Source organism: Cetorhinus maximus, unplaced genomic scaffold (genome assembly GCF_964194155.1).
Source record: "Cetorhinus maximus unplaced genomic scaffold, sCetMax3.hap1.1 HAP1_SCAFFOLD_3814, whole genome shotgun sequence".
In the NCBI taxonomy this organism is placed as follows: Eukaryota; Metazoa; Chordata; class Chondrichthyes; order Lamniformes; family Cetorhinidae; genus Cetorhinus; species Cetorhinus maximus.
In genome coordinates this window covers 5265-20942 of record NW_027599720.1, presented here as the reverse complement: position 1 = coordinate 20942, position 15678 = coordinate 5265, and the positions used below count along the sequence as shown (strand labels likewise).

General features: G+C 58.9%; 1 long non-coding RNA gene across 1 annotated transcript; it reads right to left on the bottom strand.

Moving 5' to 3' along the window:
* Positions 1-494: 494 nt before the first annotated feature.
* Positions 495-7680, bottom strand: LOC144678214 (uncharacterized). The gene is made up of 4 exons (XR_013575990.1): positions 7608-7680; positions 3857-3949; positions 2071-2167; positions 495-559 (listed from the first exon to the last, which is right to left on the bottom strand). It is a non-coding gene; the product is annotated as an uncharacterized LOC144678214 (long non-coding RNA).
* Between the last annotated feature and the right edge of the window lie 7998 nt (positions 7681-15678).

Below are 15678 nucleotides of genomic sequence, written 5' to 3'. Positions count from 1 at the left end.
AAGCAGCAGGGGTGCACCGCCCCCCGAGGCGCACTTGCAGCGACCCGCCGAGGCTCCTTCGGCCGCAACTTCCAAAACCCGCGACCTCTACCACCTCGAAGGAGCAAGGGCGGCAGACACGCGGGGAGCAGCAGCGACCTCTCCCCACCACTCCTGGCCTCCCGCCACGCCGAATTCGGAAACGTACCGGCCCTTCCTTCGCTGCGGCTGCAACCTTGCAGCGCTGTTGGCGCACCTGCACCCCACGGACGGCAGCGGTTCAAGGAGGCGGCTCACCACCACCACCACCGCCACCGCCTTCTCGAGGGGCAGTTGTGGGGCGGCCAGGGCAATTAAGACACTGGCCCGGTCACGCCCAATTCCCAGGAAAGAATCCTCTGGTCCAAGCCAAGCGCCCCCCTGACCTCTCACCCCCCGATACCCGCATCCCGACCCCCCCCCACCCACCCCCACCACCCCAAACCCTGAAAGGTCCATCCGACGGAGCGTCCACTCACCCGGTTTGCGTAGACGTATCCCTCCCGGACCAAGTGATCCTGGATAAAGGTGGATTTGCCGGCTGCGGGGGAGGGAGGTGAGCGGAGGAACATACGTTAGGAAATACCTTCAGGCTAAACGGGCAGCGTGGGATTTATCCACGGCGCCGGCGATTACACGGATGCTCGACTCATTGACCCGTCGGGCAACACACTGGCGATGGCTTCGCGATCGATTGCCCGGCCACCTCGTCAACGCGGGTCCCGATCGGGAGGCCCGATTGCTGCATATTTACCCGAATCTTTTCCTCTCTCTCTCTCTCTCTCCAACGGCTTCACATCCTTCCTAAAGTGTGGAGCCCAGGACTGGACACAACGCTCCAGCTGAGGCCGAACTCGTGTCTCATACAGGTTCAACATATCCTCCATGCTCCTTGTACTCTCTGCCCCTATTCATAAAACCCAGGGTACTGTCTGCTTCATTCACCGCTCTCTCTCTCTCTCTCCGCCTGTCTTACCACCTCCAATGACTTATACACAGATACACCCAGGCCCCTCTGCTCCTGAAGGCGGGGGTGGGGGGGGCAACGAATGCTGGGCAGGTGTAAGTGGGCCACACTATGAGTGTCACTGGCAAGGCCAGCATTTATTGCCCATCCCTAATTGCATTTTAAGAGTCAGCCCAGGTTGCTGCGGGGTCGGGAGTTACATGGAGGCCAGACTTCCTTCCCCAAAGGACATTGGTGAACCAGGTGGGTTTTTAAACCACAATCGATTCACGGTTGTCGTTAAGACTTTTTATCCCAGGTTTTTATTGAATTCAAGACCCGAGCCGGGACTCGAACCTGGGGTCCCTGCGTCTCTGGGATACCGGTCCGGTGACAATACCGCTAGGCCAACGCCTCTCCTGGGTCGTCAGTGTCATCCTTAGCGCAGTCAGGGTTGTTCAGCAGGTGTAGTCCAAATCGCAAAACCACGTCTAATGTCGGATACTGTGCTCTGAGGTTTGCAAGCAGGGGCTGGTGGGGTGCGGTCAGTCGTCTGCCTACTGTGAACAGCCAAAGGGAGGCGCTGTTTGATAGGGTCCGATAGTCTTTGGGACTTAGGGCCTACATTGCCCAGCCACCATTCTTCCTGGCCAACCTTCGGGTCAATTTTATCTGGCCCAGGTCCATTCTTAACCCCTTCGAAGTTGGCTTTCCCCCAGTTAATTATTCTAACTCTTGCCCCTCTCTGCCCTTCGCACGAGAACCAGAGGGGGTGGAGGGGAAGATGAGAAATGTTTTTACGCTGTAAGTCATCGGGATTCCCCTCGCACGCCCGCTTCCTCCTCACCCTGTCAACACACAGATACGGTGTTGCGTCAGGGAAATGTGACACTGAAAGCGTGTTTTACTGCCGGGCTGACAGGCTAAACTGGCAGTTAGGATTTATTCACCGGGCGACAATTACACGGAAGGTGGATGAAAACCCAGCAGTGGGGTGGTTTCGCGGCAGTTTTTTAAAAAAGCCCCAAGTCTGTGCATAACTGAGGTGGGGGCGGGGGACAGATGACCAGACGAACGTGGACGAGCGAGAACACATGAAAACTCACAGCCAGGGAAGCCGACCGCCACAACGACCTCGGGACCGGCCGAAGTGAGGGAGGCAGAAGTAGGTTCGTACTGCGGGATGCTGAGGTCGAGGTTCCTCTGAGGGAGGGGGTGGGGTGGCGGGGAGAGAGAGAGAGAAAGATAGTTAGAGCACGCACAGGAAGAGGAGATTAAAACAGGTGCTAACGTGGTCGGAATCCCCATCATGTGGGAACAGGAGGAGGCCCATTCAGCCCCTCCATGTACCTGTTAAACAGGAACAGGAGGCCATTCGGCCCACTCTCTGAGCCTGTTACACAGGAACAGGAGGAGGCCATTCGGCCCACTCCCTGAGCCTGTTACACAGGAACAGGCCATTCAGCCCCTCTCCTCGAGCCTGTTACGCAGGAACAGCAGGAGGCCATTCAGCCCCTCCTCGAGCTTGTTACACAAGAGGGGGAGGCATATTTAGCCGTCTCCTCGAGCCTGTTACACAGGAACAGCAGGAGGCCATTCGGCCCACTCCCTGAGCATGTTGCACAGGAACAGGAGGAGGCCATTCGGCCCACTCACTGAGCCTCTTACACAGGAACAGGAGGAGGCCATTCGGCCCACTCCCTGAGCGTGTTACACAAGAACAGGAGGAGGCCATTCGGCCCACTCCCTGAGCGCGTTACACAAGAACAGGAGGAGGCCATTCGGCACACTCCCTCAGCCTGTTACACAGGAACAGCAGGAGGCCATTCAGCCCCTCCTCGAGCTTGTTACACAAGAGGGGGAGGCATATTTAGCCGTCTCCTTGAGCCTGTTACACAGGAACAGGAGGAGGCCATTCAGCCTGTTATTACCCTGTGCGTGAAGAAGTCTTTCCTAACTTTCTCTCCTGACCGGCCAGCCTCTGAGTTTGAGGTAACGTCCCCTTGCCCCCAGACCACCCGACCTACCCTATCAACGGCTAACAAATTGTGGGATCTTGCTGTGCGCAAACCGGCTGCTGGGGTTTCCCGCTTGACATGGGTGATTAAATGCCAAACTAATGCAGGTGCAAACTCCTTGGCACAATGCCCCCAAATGTGTAGAGTCGATTCCGGCACAGGAGAAGGCCATTCATCGAGTCTATGCTGGCCCCCTGTCGAGAAGCTCCCTTCCCCTCCCTCACCCCCCCGTGACCCTGCACGTTCACCTCCCTCAAGCCCCCGCCCAATCTCCTCCTGGAACCAATCGCTGTCTCCGCTTCCCCAACCCCCCACAACCACCACCCACTTCCCCCCACTCCCCGTAGGCAGCGAGACCCAATTTGTCTCCGCTCGCCGCTGGAAAAAAGTTCTCCCATCACGTCCCTGACTCCCTTACACGAAACCCGCACCCCCGCCCAGCCCAGCCCGGACCCCGGACAATTCCTCCTACCATCAGCGAACGGGGACCCAGAGTTTCCTCCTCCTCCTCCACCTTCCGCAAACCTGTCCTACTCGTGTCGACCTCCGTCAGATCTCCTCTCGATCTCCCTAACAGCGCCGTGGGTGTACCTACACCACACAGGGGACAAAATCCTGGAACTCCCTCCCTAACAGCGCCGTGGGTGTACTTACACCACACAGGGGACTGCAGCGGTTCAAGAAGGCGGCTCACCCACCCACCACCCCCCGCCCCCCCGACCTTCTCAAGGGGGCAATTAGGGACGGGACGATAAAGGCTGGGGACCCAGCCAGCGGAGCCCACCACATCCCCGTGAAACGAATAACAAGAAAAACACGCGTGCCCTCCTCCCCCGAGCTCCCGCCGATCAGGCCACTCAAAACGCGGATTTACCGGGTCGAACTCCGGGAGACGAAAAGGGGCCCTCTTCCAGCGGAGAAAGAACTCCTCGGGGGTGTGGAATGGGATTCCGGCGTTCAAAGCGAACTGTGGGGTAACAGCAAAGAGGGCGGGGGGAGAGAGGGAGGGCGGGGAGAGAGAGGGAAGGAAAGAGAAACATCAGCGCGGTTTACAACGAGCAGGGAATTAATCCGAGGTCATAATGCGACACAAACCTACGCGTGTGTGAGCGTGAGCGTCGCTGGCTAGGCCACAATTTTATTGCTCCTGGTTCAGGGGGTATTTTAAGAGTCAACCACATCGCTGCGGTGGGTCTGGAGTCACTTGTAGGCCAGACCGGGTAAGGACGGCAGATTTCCTTCCCCTAAAGGGACGTGAGTGAACCAGATGGGTTTTTTTTTTTGGCAGCAATCGACAGTGGTCCTCATCAAACTTTTAATTCCAGATTTTTAGTGAATTCAAATTCCACCATCGGCGGGCACGGGATTCGAACACGGGTCCCCCGGGGTTACTAGCCCAGCGACAATGCCCACTACGTCAGCGCCTCCACCCTGGACGCTCTGATGAATTTGGAGCCGCTTGTCCAGAGCGTGAATCGGACACAAACGGAGATGTAAGGGAACGGGTGAGCGGAACCTCAGTCCAAGAGGGAGGTTTTTAAGGAGTGTCTTAAAGGAGCTGGGGGCCGGCTGGAGGGGTGAGAGAGGGCGTGGGGGCGATGGCCGGGGTAGAGAGAGAGAGAGAGGAGGGAGGTAGAGAGAGAAAGGGGGGAGAGAGAGAGAAAGGGGAGGAGAGAGAAAGGGGGGGAGAGAGGAAAAGGGTGGGGGGAGGGAGAGAGAGAAAATGGGAGAGGGAGAAAGGGAAAGGGGGGAGGGAGAGAGAGAAAATGGGGGAGGGAGGGAAAGGGGGGAGGGAGAGAGGGAAAGGGGGGAGGGACAGGGGGAAAGGGGGGAGGGAGAGGGGGAAAGGGGGAGGGAGAGAGGGAAAGGGGGGAGGGAGAGAGGGAAAGGGGGGAGGGAGAGAGGGAAAGGGGGAGGGAGAGAGGGAAAGGGGGGAGGGAGAGAGAGGAAAGGGGGGGAGGGAGAGAGGGAAAGGGGGAGGGAGAGAGGGAAAGGGGGGGAGGGAGAGAGGGAAAGGGGGGGAGGGAGAGAGGGAAAGGGGGGAGGGAGAGAGGGAAAGGGTGGGGGGAGATGGAAAGGGGGGGAGGGAGAGGAGGAAAGGGGGGAGCGAGAGGGAAAGGGGGAGGGAGAGAGGGAACGGGGAGGGAGGGAGAGAGGGAACGGGGAGGGAGGGAGAGAGGGAACGGGGAGGGAGGGAGAGAGGGAAAGGGGGGAGGGAGAGAGAGAAAGGGGGGAGGGAAAGAGGGAAAGGGGGGAGGGAGAGAGAGAAAGGGGGGAGGGAAAGAGGGAAAGGGGGGAGGGAGAGAGGGGAACGGGGAGGGAGGGAGAGAGGGAACGGGGAGGGAGGGAGAGAGGGAACGGGGAGGGAGGGAGAGAGGGAAAGGGGGGGAGGGAGAGAGGGAAAGGGGGGAGGGAGAGAGGGAAAGGGGGAGAGGGAGAGAGGGAAAGGGGGGAGGGAGAGAGGGAAAGGGGGGAGGGGGAGAGGGAGAGAGGGGGAGAGGGAAGGGGGGGGAGAGGGAAAGGGGAGGAGAGAGAAAGGGGGGAGAGAGAAAGGGGGGAGAGAGAAAAGATGGTGTGGGAGAGAAGGGGGGGGCAAAAGGGAGGGGGGAGGGAGGAAGTGGGAAGGAGAGGGAGAGAGAGAGGGAGAGAGAGAGAGGGGGAGAGAGAGGGGGAGAGAGAGGGGGGAGAGAGAGGGGGAGAGAGAGGGGGTCAGAGAGAGGGGGAGAGAGAGAGAGAGGGAGAGAGGCAGAGAGAGAGGGCAGGAGAGAGGGAGAGAGAGAGGGAGAGAGAGGGAGAGAGAGGGGCAGAGAGAGAGGGTCAGAGAGAGAGAGGGAGAGAGGCAGAGAGAGAGGGCAGGAGAGAGGGAGAGAGAGAGGGAGAGAGAGAGGGGCAGAGAGAGAGGGTCAGAGAGAGAGAGGGAGAGAGGGCAGAGAGAGAGGGCAGGAGAGAGGGGACAGAGAGAGGGACAGAGAGAGGGACAGAGAGAGGACAGAGAGAGGACAGAGAGAGGGACAGAGAGAGGGGGACAGAGAGAGAAGGACAGAGAGAGAGGGACAGAGAGAGAGGGACACAGAGAGAGAGGGACTGAGAGAGAGGGACAGAGAGAAGAGGGACAGAGAGAGAGAGAGAGACAGAGAGAGAGGGACAGAGAGAGAGGGACAGAGAGAGAGAGAGAGGGACAGAGAGAGAGAGAGAGGGACAGAGAGAGAGAGAGAGGGACAGAGAGAGAGAGAGAGCGACAGAGAGAGAGAGAGAGAGAGGGACAGAGAGAGAGAGAGGGACAGAGAGAGAGGGACAGAGAGAGAGGGACAGAGAGAGAGGGACAGAGAGAGAGGGACAGGGAGAGAGGGACAGAGAGAGAGGGACAGGGAGAGAGAGGGACTAGAGAGAGAGGGGTAGGGAATTCCAGGCAGCTTAAGGCCCGGCCGCCAATGGTGGAGCGATGGGAATCGGGGGAGGCTCTAGAGGCCGGAATAGGAGGAGAGCAGAGATCTCGGAGGGTTGTAGGGACTGGAGGAGTTGCAGAGATAGGGAGGGTTGTAGGGGCTGGAGGAGTTGCAGAGATATGGAGGGGTCTAGGGGACTGGAGGAGGTTACAGAGATAGGGAGGGTTGTAGGGGCTGGAGGAGGTTACAGAGATAGGGAGGGGTGTAGGGGGCTGGAGGAGGTTACAGAGATAGGGAGGGGTGTAGGGGCTGGAGGAGGTTACAGAGATAGGGAGGGGTGTAGGGGCTGGAGGAGGTTACAGAGATAGGGAGGGGTATAGGGGCTGGAGGAGGTTACAGAGATAGGGAGGGTTGTAGGGGCTGGAGGAGGTTACAGAGATAGGGAGGGGTGTAGGGGGCTGGACGAGGTTACAGAGATAGGGAGGGGTGTAGGGGGCTGGAGGAGGTTACAGAGATAGGGAGGGTTGTAGGGTCTGGAGGAGGTTACAGAGATAGGGAGGGGTGTAGGGGCTGGAGGAGGTTACAGAGATAGGGAGGGGTGTAGGGGACTGGAGGAGGTTATAGAGATAGGGAGGGGTGTAGGGGCTGGAGGAGGTTACAGAGATAGGGAGGTGTGTAGGGGGCTGGAGGAGGTTACAGAGATAGGGAGGGGTGTAGGGGGGCTGGAGGAGGTTACGGAGATAGGGAGGGGTGTAGGGGCTGGAGGAGGTTACAGAGATGAGTGAGGGAGGGGGCAGTGAGGGCCCATGGAGGTATTTGAAAACAAGGGCGAGAATTTTAAAATGGAGGTGTTGCCGGACTGGGAGGCGGTGTGGGTCAGCGAGCACGCCGTTGTTGGGGGACGGGACTCGGTCTGAGCTCGGACACGGTGTGGGGGGTGGTCAGCAGAGTTTTGGACGAGCAGAAGTTTACAGGGGGGAGGGGGTAGAACGGGGGAAGAGCAGCCGGGAGCGCGTGGGAATTGCGCCCGGAGGGTAACGAGGGTGCGGGCGAAGGTTTCGGTGGCCGATCAGCTGAGGCTGGGGCCAAGTCGGGCGGAGAGAGAGAGCAGCAGCTCGAGCTCAGGCTGTTGCCTGGCAGACCTCGGGATCGTCCGGAACGGTTCATTGTGGGTGCGCCACGCGGAGTGTCGATTTAATTCCAGTCCCCGGAATTCCGGGAGCCGCCCAACCCAGTTACCAGTCGGTCGCTGCAGGAGAAATCCTTCTTCTTCCGATTGGGAGCCCAGTTCGCTGGTCGACCAGCCGCATCTGCTCGAAACAAACACAGGGTTCGGGTCAGGGCGGTGTGACTCTGTCCGACCGAGGGAGCCCCGCACTGTCGGAGGGTCAGCGCCGAGGGAGCGCCGCACTGTCGGAAGGTCAGCGCTGAGGGAGAGCCGCACTGTCGGAGGGTCAGTACTGAGGGAGAGCCGCACTGTCGGAGGGTCAGTGCTGAGGGAGAGCCGCACTGTCGGAGGGTCAGCGCTGAGGGAGAGCCGCACTGTCGGAGGGTCAGTACTGAGGGAGAGCTGCACTGTTGGAGGGTCAGTACTGAGGGAGAGCCGCATTGTCGGAGGGTCAGTGCCGAGGGAGAGCCGCACTGTCGGAGGGTCAGTGCTGAGGGAGAGCCGCACTGTCGGAGGGTCAGTGTTGAGGGAGAGCCGCACTGTCGGAGGGTCAGCCCCTAGACTGCGTTGTCGGAGACCCCCGTTAAACGTGGAGAGACCGGGAGAAGCTGGGATCAGTGTGCTCAGAGCAGGGAAGGTTAAGGGGCGTCCAATATCATATCGGGTTTCAGAATCTCAGGGGCGCAGAAGGAGTCCATTCGGCCCATCATGTCTGCGCCGGCCCTCTGGACATTTTAACTCTGTGCTGATCTCCTGCCCTTTTCCTCTATCCCCTGCACATTGCTTCTATTTAAATAACCATCCCTCTGGAACGTCTCGATCGAACCTGCCTCTGCCAAACTTCCAGACAGCGCGTTCCAGACCCCAACCACTCGCTGTGTGAAAGAGTATTTTCTCACCTCGCATTCGCTCCTGTTGTAAAACACTCTAAAACCGTGCCCCTCTGGTTCTCGATCCGTTTACTAGTGGGAACGGTTTCTCCCTCTCTGCCCTGTCCGGACCCCTCACGATTTTGGAGGCTTCTGTCCAGTCTCCTCTCAGTCTTCTCCTCTCCAAGGAAAAACAGTCCCAACTTCTCCGACCTATCCTCATCGCTGAAGTGTCTCATCCCTGGAACTGTTCTGTTAAGTAGGGAGGTGATGTTGGAGTTGTATAGACCCTTGGTGAGGCCACAGCTGGAGTACTGGGCGCAGTTCTGGTCGCCACATTATAGGAAGGATGTGATGGCACTGGAGGGGGTGCAGAGGAGATTCACCAGGATGTTGCCTGGGATGAAACATTGAAGTTACGAAGAGAGGTTTGGATAGACTTGGGTTGGTTTCGTTGGAGCAGAGAAGACTGAGGGGCGACCTGACCGAGGTGTACAAGATGATGAAGGGGGCATGGACAGGGTGGATAGGGAGCAGCTGTTCCCCTTAGTTGAAGGGTCAGACACGAGAGGGGGACATAAGTTCAAGGTGAGGGGCAGGAGGTTTAGGGGGGGATGTGAGGAGAAACTTTTTTTACCCAGAGGGTGGTGAGGGTCTGGAATGCGCTGCCTGGGAGGGTGGTGGAGGGTGGGTTAGCCTCACATCCTTTAAAAAAGTACCTGGATGAGCACTTGGCACCTCATAAACATTCAAGGCTATGGGGGCCAAGCGCTGTTCAATGGGGTTAGGGTAGATAGGTCAGGGGTTTCTCACGTGTCCGGTGCAGACTCGATGGGCCGAAGGGCCTCTTCCGCACCCTGTGTGGTGCTGTAAACCTCTTCTGCGCTCTCTCCCGTGTGTTCACATCCTTCCTCTAGTGTGGCGCCCAGAGCTGTACACAATACTCCAGCTGAGGTCTAACCAGTGTCTTATATAAGTTCAGCATAACCTCCCTGCTCTTGTACTCTCTGCCCTTATTCATGAAGCCCAGAATACTGTCTGCTTTGGAAACAGCTCCCTCTGCCTGTCCTGCCACTTTTAATGACTTATGTACATATCCACCCAGGTCTCTCGGCTCCTGCACACCCTTTAGAATAGTATCCTTTATTTTACACTGTCAGTCCATGTTCTTTGTGCCAAAGTGCATCACCTCACGCTTGCCCGCATTGAACTCCATCTGCCACTTCTCTGCCCACTCCCCCAACGTGCCAATGTCCCTTCTGAAGTTCCACACTGTCTCCCTCACGGTTTACAGTTCTCCCAAGTTTTGTCCTGTCCGCAAACTTTGAAATTGTCCCCTGCACACCAAGATCTAGATCATTTATATATGAGGAAATGCAAGGGTCCCAATACCGACGCCTGGGGAACTCGACTACAAACCTTATTCCAGCCCGAAAAATACCCATTGACCATTACTCTCTGTTCCCTACCCCTCAGCCAATTTTGTATCCGCGTTGCTACTGTCCCTTTTATTCCATGACCTATAACTTTCCTGACAAGTCTGTCGTGTGGTACTGTGTCGAACGCCTTTTGGAAGTCTAAATACACCACATCAACGGCCTTGCCCTCATCGACCCTCCCTGTCCCCTCTTCAAAAAGCCTCCGGCAAGTGAGTTAGACACGATTTTCCTTCAACAATTCCGTGCTGACTCTTCCCTATCGACCCACGTTTTTCCACGTGACTTATTAATTGTATCCCGAATAATAGTTTCTGGAAGTTTCCCCGGCACCGAAGTTAAACTGACTGGTCTGTCACCACGGGGCAGATCTTTACAACCTTTTCTGAACAACGGGCGTAATGTTTGCAATTCTCCAGTCCTCCTCCCGGCACCTCCCCCCGAATCCAGGGAACGTTGAAAGATTATGGCCAGGGCCTCCGCAATTCCCACTCTCACACCCTGCAATATTCTTGGATGCATCTCATCCGGCCCCGGCCCCTTGTCCGCTTTAAGTACCGACAGCTAATCCTGGGCCTCCTCCTCCTCCTCAATTGGGCCTCCTCCTCCTCCTCTTCCACAATTGGGCCTCCTCCTCCTCCTCAATTGGGCCTCCTCCTCCTCAACTGGACCTCCTCCTCCTCCTCAACTGGACCTCCTCCTCCTCCTCCTCCTCAACTGGACCTCCTCCTCCTCCTCCTCCTCAACTGGACCTCCTCCTCCTCCTCAACTGGACCTCCTCCTCCTCCTCCTCCTCAACTGGAACTCCTCCTCCTCCTCAACTGGACCTCCTCCTCCTCCTCAACTGGACCTCCTCCTCCACCTCCTCAACTGGACCTCCTCCTCCACCTCCTCAACTGGACCTCCTCCTCCTCCTCAACTGGACCTCCTCCTCCTCCTCAACTGGACCTCCTCCTCTTCCTCAACTGGACCTCCTTCTCCTCCTCAACTGGACCTCTTCCTCCTCCTCAACTGGACCTCCTCCTCCTCCTCAACTGGACCTCCTCCTCCTCCTCAACTGGACCTCCTCCTCCTCAACTGGACGTCCTCCTCAATTGGACCTCCTCCTCCTCCTCAACTGGACCTCCTCCTCCTCCTCAACTGGACCTCCTCCTCCTCCTCCTCAACTGGACCTCCTCCTCCTCCTCAACTGGACCTCCTCCTCCTCCTCAACTGGACCTCCTCCTCCTCCTCAACTGGACCTCCTCCGCCTCCTCAACTGGACCTCCTCCTCCTCCTCAACTGGACCTCCTCCTCCTCCTCAACTGGACCTCCTCCTCCTCCTCAACTGGACCTCCTCCTCCTCAACTGGACCTCCTCCTCCTCCTCCTCAACTGGACCTCCTCCTCCTCCTCAACTGGACCTCCTCCTCCTCCTCAACTGGACCTCCTCCTAAACTGAAACTCCTCCTCCTCCTCAACTGGAACTCCTCCTCCTTCTCAACTGGACCTCCTCCTCCTCAACTGGACCTCCTCCTCAACTGGACCTCCTCCTCCTCCTCAACTGGACCTCCTCCTCCTCCTCAACTGGACCTCCTCCTCCTCCTCAACTGGACCTCCTCCTCCTCCTCAACTGGACCTCCTCCTCCTCCTCAACTGGACCTCCTCCTCCTCAACTGGACCTCCTCCTCCTCCTCAACTGGACCTCCTCCTCCTCCTCCTCAACTGGACCTCCTCCTCCTCCTCCTCAACTGGACCTCCTCCTCCTCCTCCTCAACTGGACCTCCTCCTCCTCCTCAACTGGACCTCCTCCTCCTCCTCAACTGGACCTCCTCCTCCTCCTCAACTGGACCTCCTCCTCCTCCTCAACTGGACCTCCTCCTCCTCCTCAACTGGACCTCCTCCTCCTCCTCCTCAACTGGACCTCCTCCTCCTCCTCCTCAACTGGACCTCCTCCCCCTCCTCAACTGGACCTCCTCCTCCTCCTCAACTGGACCTCCTCCTCCTCCTCAACTGGACCTCCTACTCCTCCTCAACTGGACCTCCTCCTCCTCAACTGGACCTCCTCCTCCTCAACTGGACCTCCTCCTTCTCAACTGGACCTCCTCCTCCTCAACAGGACCTCCTCCTCCTCCTCAACTGGACCTCCTCCTCCTCCTCAACTGGACCTCCTCCTCCTCCTCAACTGGACCTCCTCCTCCTCCTCAACTGGACCTCCTCCTCCTCCATCTCCTCAACTGGACCTCCGCCTCCTCCTCAACTGGACCTCCTCCTCCTCCTCAACGGGACCTCCTCCTCTTCCTCAACTGGACCTCCTCCTCCTCCTCAACTGGACCTCCTCCTCCTCCTCAACTGGACCTCCTCCTCCTCCTCAACTGGACCTCCTCCTCCTCATTCTCCTCAACTGGACCTCCACCTCCTCCTCAACTGGACTTCCTCCTCCTCCTCCTCCTTATCCTCCTCAACTGGACCTCCTCCTCCTCAACTGGACCTCCTCCTCCTCAACTAGACCTCCTCCTCCTCAACTAGACCTCCTCCTCCTCAACTAGACCTCCTCCTCCTCCTCAACTGGACCTCCTCCTCCTCCTCCTCAACTGGACCTCCTCCTACTCCTCAACTGGACCTCCTCCTCCTCCTCAACTGGACCTCCTCCTCCTCCTCAACTGGACCTCCTCCTCCTCCTCCTCAACTGGACCTCCTCCTCCTCCTCAACAGGACCTCCTCCTCCTCCTCCTTATCCTCCTCAACTGGACCTCCTTCTCCTCCTCCTCCTCGACTGGACCTCCTCCTCCTCCTCCTCGACTGGAACTCCTCCTCCTCCTCCGCGACTGAACCTCCTCCTCCTCCTCGACTGGACCTCCTCCTCCTTCTCCTCGACTGGACCTCCTCCTCCTCAACTGGACATGCTCCTCCTCCTCCGCCTCCTCAACTGGCCCTCCTCCTCAACTGGCCCTCCTCCTACTCCTCAACTGGCCCTCCTCCTCCTCAACTGGACCTCTTCCTCCTCCTCAACTGGACCTCCTCATCCTCCTCCTCAACTGGACCTCCTTCTCCTCCTCCTCCTCCTCAACTGGACTTCCTCCTCCTCCTCCTCCTCAACTGGATCTCCTCCTCCTCCTCCTACTCGACTGGACCTCCTCCTTCTCCTCCTCCTCGACTGCACCTCCTCCTCCTTCTCCTCCTCCTCGTCTGGACCTCCTCCTCCTCCTCAACTGGACCTGCTCCTCCTCCTCCGCCTCCTCAACTGGCCCTCCTCCTCCTCAACTGGACCTCTTCCTCCTCCTCCTCCTCAACTGGACCTCCTCATCCTCCTCCTCAACTGGACCTCCTTCTCCTCCTCCTCCTACTACTCAACTGGACTTCCTCCTCCTCCTCCTCCTCAACTGGACTTCCTCCTCCTCCTCCTACTCGACTGGACCTCCTCCTCCTCCTCGACTGGACCTCCTCCTCCTCCTCGACTGGACCTCCTCCTCCTCCTCGACTGGACCTCCTCCTCCTCCTCGACTGGACCTCCTCCTCCTCCTCGACTGGACCTCCTCCTCCTCCTCGACTGGACCTCCTCCTCCTCCTCAACTGGACCTCCTCCTCCTCCTCCGCCTCCTCAAGTGGCCCTCCTCCTCCTCCTCAACTGGACCTCCTCCTCAACTGGACCTCCTCATCCTCCTCAACTGGACCTCCTCCTCATCCTCCTCCTCCTCAACTGGACTTCCTCCTCCTCCTCCTCCTCAACTGGATCTCCTCCTCCTCCTCCTCCTCAACTGGACCTCCTCCTCCTCCTCAACTGGATCTCCTCCAACTCCTCCTCCTCAACTGGATCTCCTCCTCCTCCTCCTCAACTGGACCTCCTCCTCCTCCTCAACTGGACCTCCTCCCCCTCCTCAACTGGACCTCCTCCCCTTCCTCAACTGGACCCCCTCCCCCTCCTCAACTGGACCTCCTCCCCCTCCTCAACTGGACCTCCTCCCCCTCCTCAACTGGACCTCCTCCCCCTCCTCAACTGGACCTCCTCCCCCTCCTCAACTGGACCTCCTCCCCCTCCTCAACTGGACCTCCTCCCCCTCCTCAACTGGACCTCCTCCCCCTCAACTGGACCTCCTCCCCCTCCTCAACTGGACCCCCTCCTCCTCCTCAACTGGACCCCCTCCCCCTCCTCAACTGGACCCCCTCCTCAACTGGACCCCCTCCCCCTCCTCAACTGGACCTCCTCCCCCTCCTCAACTGGACCTCCTCCCCCTCCTCAACTGGACCTCCTCCCCCTCCTCAACTGGACCTCCTCCCCCTCCTCAACTGGACCTCCTCCCCCTCCTCAACTGGACCTCCTCCCCCTCCTCAACTGGACCTCCTCCCCCTCCTCAACTGGACCTCCTCCCCCTCCTCAACTGGACCTCCTCCTCCTCCTCAACTGGACCTCCTCCTCCTCCTCAACTGGACCTCCTCCTCCTCCTCCTCAACTGGACCTCCTCCTCCTCCTCAACTGGACGTCCTTCTCAACTGGACCTCCTCCTCCTCCTCAACTGGACCTCCTCCTCCTCCACAACAGGACCTCCTCCTCCTCCTCAACTGGACCTCCTCCTCCTCCTCAACTGGACCTCCTCCTCCTCCTCAACTGGACCACCTCCTCCTCCTCCTCCTCAACTGGACCACCTCCTCCTCCTCAACTGGACCACCTCCCCCTCCTCCTCCTCAACTGGACCTCCTCCTCCTCAACTGGACCTCCTCCTCCTCCTCCACAACTGGACCTCCTCCTCCTCCTCAACTGGACCTCCTCCTCCTCCTCAACTGGACCTCCTCCTCCTCCTCAACTGGACCTCCTCCTCCTCCTCCTCAACTGGACCTCCTCCTCCTCCTCCTCAACTGGGCCTCCTCCTCCTCCTCCTCCTCAACTGGACCTCCTCCTCCTCCTCAACTGGACCTCCTCCTCCTCCTCAACTGGACCTCCTGCTCCTCCTCAACTGGACCTCCTGCTCCTCCTCAACTGGACCTCCTCCTCCTCCTAAACTGGACCTCCTCCTCCTCCTCAACTGGACCTCCTCCTCCTCCTCAACTGGACCTCCTCCTCCTCCTCAACTGGACCTCCTCCTCCTCCTCAACTGGACCTCCTCCTCCTCCTCAACTGGACCTCCTCCTCAACTGGACCACCTCCTCCTCCTCCTCCTCAACTGGACCACCTCCTCCTCCTCCTCCTCAACTGGACCTCCTCCTCCTCAACTGGACCTCCTCCTCCTCAACTGGACCTCCTCCTCCTCCTCCTCCTCAACTGGACCTCCTCCTCCTCCTCAACTGGACCTCCTCCTCCTCCTCAACTGGACCTCCTCCTCCTCCTCAACTGGACCTCTTCCTCCTCCTCAACTGGACCTCCTCCTCCTCCTCCTCCTCAACTGGACCTCCTCCTCCTCCTCCTCCTCAACTGGACCTCCTCCTCCTCCTCAACTGGACCTCCTCCTCCTCCTCAACTGGACCTCCTCCTCCTCCTCAACTGGACCTCCTCCTCCTCCTCAACTGGACCTCCTCCTCCTCCTCAACTGGACCTCCTCCTCCTCCTCAACTGGACCTCCTCCTCCTCCTCAACTGGACCTCCTCCTCCTCCTCAACTGGACCTCCTCCTCCTCCTCAACTGGACCTCCTCCTCCTCCTCAACTGGAGCTCCTCCTCCTCCTCAACTGGACCTCCTCCTCCTCCTCAACTGGACCTCCTCCTCCTCCTCAACTGGACCTCCTCCTCCTCCTCAACTGGACCTCCTCCTCCTCCTCAACTGGACCTCCTCCTCCTCCTCAACTGGACCTCCTCCTCCTCCTCAACTGGACCTCCTCCTCAACTGGACCACCTCCTCCTCCTCCTCCTCAACTGGACCACCTCCTC